The sequence below is a fragment of the Arvicola amphibius genome, chromosome 5 (assembly GCF_903992535.2).
Source record: "Arvicola amphibius chromosome 5, mArvAmp1.2, whole genome shotgun sequence".
In the NCBI taxonomy this organism is placed as follows: Eukaryota; Metazoa; Chordata; class Mammalia; order Rodentia; family Cricetidae; genus Arvicola; species Arvicola amphibius.
The window spans coordinates 5,019,295-5,022,518 of record NC_052051.1 but is presented as its reverse complement, the minus strand read 5'-3'; positions in this window follow the sequence as shown (position 1 = coordinate 5,022,518).

Genomic DNA, 3,224 nt, shown 5'->3' with positions numbered 1-3,224 from the left:
TTAGTGAGTTGCTGAGGGTGGCTTCGAACTCTATCTGAACTCTGTTTCAGATCCTCGGGTACCAGGATGACAGGCGTGGACCATCACACATGAAAATGGTGCTTTGGTTTCCTACCAATCTAACAGATGAAGGTAGTAAAGAAATTACAGCCCCTGGTTAGCCATACATTTTGTTCTATGTAAGGGCAGCAGCAGCAGCAGCAGATGATGATGATGATGATGGTGATGATGATGATGATAAACAGCTGCTTTGTGTCTGGGAACCCACCCACCCCTCTGTGTATCTTACCAGACACTGCTCTAACTCTGCCCTACCATGTCCTAGCTGAAGGGTAACGATGGCCTCTTGCTCTCCCATAGGCTTGCACACAGGCGCCTGTAATTTATTCTCTTAGAGTGCTAAGAAGTGTGGGTTGGCGTTCTATCTCTGCAAAAGTGATCTGAATACTCAGAGGGATTCCACGGTACACAGTGAGACATAATCTAAAGAACAGGGAATCATCTGAACACTCTAGACCCCAAAGAATACTGAAATGGGACCAGTGGAAACCTTTCTGGGGGTAAATGGAAAGGTTGGCCTTGCCCAAGTGGTGATGGTGGGGTACGGGGCCAGACTAGTCTTAGGTTCTTGATGTCTCTTGTCTCCTGGAAGAAGCAAACATAAATGGCCTCTTAGGAAAGCATTATCATTTCAAGAGTCCAAGATTTTCTAAGAAAAGCAGGAAAATATGCATTTGCAATTAAAGATCACCAAAGACACAGGTCAGCATCTTATATGGAGCAAAGGTTAGCAGAAACAAAAGGCTCACATCCAAAGAACACCAGCTACTGGAATTCTTTATCACAGAACACATAAAGATACATATGAAACTCCTCATGAAATAAGATATGAGAATTTGAAAACTGAGCAAGCAACACTAGGCTATAAAAGTCACTAAGAAAGCATGAATAGCATCCAATGATCTTGAATAAATAAAAATAAATGTCACTGCATGCTACAGCAGGTTAGATGCTGTTGGAAAGGAGAGTGTTGCAATGGAAGATTGGTATAAAGAAATAACCCTAAAGCCAGAAAAGAAATAGTAGGGCAGAAAAGTAAACAAAGTGGGATGAAAGACATAGGATAGACATTAAAAAGGATTAGTTGATGCCTCTCAGAAGGGAAGAAGGGAAAGCAGATGAGCAACAGGTGAGGGAAAAGTCTGATAAATTCCCCCCAATGGCAAAAGACAGTGACAAAAGACATCACATCACTGGTGCAGTGAGCACCAAGCAAGGTTAATGAAAAGAAATCAGTACCTGAATCTGTTGAACACTGAAAGCAGGAAGGATAAGAGAATGTCTTCACAGACTTGCATGCCCACTAAAGCAATCTTCCTGAGGACAGGGGCCAAACGACAAGAACCTAGCACCCTGCCCCTAGACCTGTTTACGTTGCGACACTTTAGTACAGTTCCTCATGCTGTAGTGACCCCAACTATGAATTCATTTTCATTGCCACTTCACAGCTGTAATTTTGCTGCTATTATGAATCGTAATGTAAATATCTGATATACAGAAAATCTGATCTGCAACCCCTGTAGAAAGGCTATTCATTCCCAAAGGGGTCGTGGCCCGCAGGTTGAGAATTGCTGCTCTAGTCAAAGAAATTCGTGATTTAAGGAAACTTAACTACAGGGAAGGTCTGTGTTGGCAGAGACTGCTCGCTCATTTCCCAACTGCTCAGACCCAAATAATCACATAGAAACTATATTAATTATAACACTGCTTGGCCTATTAGCTCAGGCTTCTTATTAGCTAATTCTTACTTCTTAAATCAACCCATTTCTATTAATCAGTGTGTTGCCATGATGTTGTGGCTTACAGGAAAGTTTCTGGGGGCATCTGTCTTATTCAGCAGCTACATGGTGTCTCCTTAACTTCACCTACTCTCTCTCTATCTCTGTTCTGATTTTCTGCCTGGCTTTACTCTGCTAAGCCATTGGCCTCAAAAGCTTTATTCATCAACAAATAAAAGCAAAACTTATACAGAAGGATATCCTACATCATCTCCCCTTTTCTGTCCAATTAAAAAGGAAGGTTTTTAACTTTAACATAGTAAAATTACATTTACAATATATTTATCAAACAAGAATTATAGTGACAATATTGAGTTAATTTATATTTGGCAAATTAAGGAAAATATCCTATCATCGATTTTTTTGAGCCTAAAGTTTTATATCTAATTTATTTTTTTATCATAACTAAGAAAAACTATAATTATAACTGTCTATTTTTCAACTCCATCAAGGACCCCAGAAGGATATAATATTACCTAAGTAAACAGGAAGTGCACTGCAAGCAACTTCCAAAGTTCTAGAATTGACAGAGACATTTTGCTGCCTGGACAGTCACCCAAAGTTCTGCAATGTTGGGGCATCCATTTTCAGCCTACAGGCCCATAGTTTCTAGCAGACTTTTCTATAATGCAGGAAATTTGAAGGTCTGTTCTGCCTTGTAATCACTTCACAAGTTGCTTTCTTCTGTGTCCTGAGACTGTTCGGCAGTTTCTTCTGTGAAGCAGGAACCGTGAAGGACCATCCCATCTTTTGGAAAGTACAGCAGTCACTTTTCTGTGGATTTTGCATATCCAGTTCATACAAATACTATCAAGCAATCCAGGCAAGAACAGTTTCTTACCCAAATGCCTAACCTTGTCACATTGAAGGCAAATTTCACAAGTTTCTTCAATGCCCATCAGCCTCTCTGAAATAATTGGTGCTGCCAGAAGCAGATATGTCTCATTTTTGAGAAAAGTTTAAGATCTTAAAACATTTTAAATGCCATATTTGGTAGGTCTTTGAAAGAGTTGAGGAATACCTATCATCTGAATATATCTCGGTACGTTTAGAAAACCCAACTAACATGACTACAAATTTGATTATTTTAGATGACTATCTATTAATCCGTATTTCTTAACTATATATTACATTTTTAAATGAGCTGCACAAACACAATACCTTACATAAGAGGGGAAATACATATAAGCAGTGTAACAAAATTGACCTTAAATTTGTATCAATAAACCAAGATCCATACCAATGTAAAATATTCATTTCTATATCATATCCCCCTTTAAATGAAAACAAACATTTATAAACAATTATTTTGGGAATCTGGGAGTCGTTTTTGAGACTACTTCCTGCTGATTATTGGGCAAAATATTCTTAGGGTTCATGGAGACC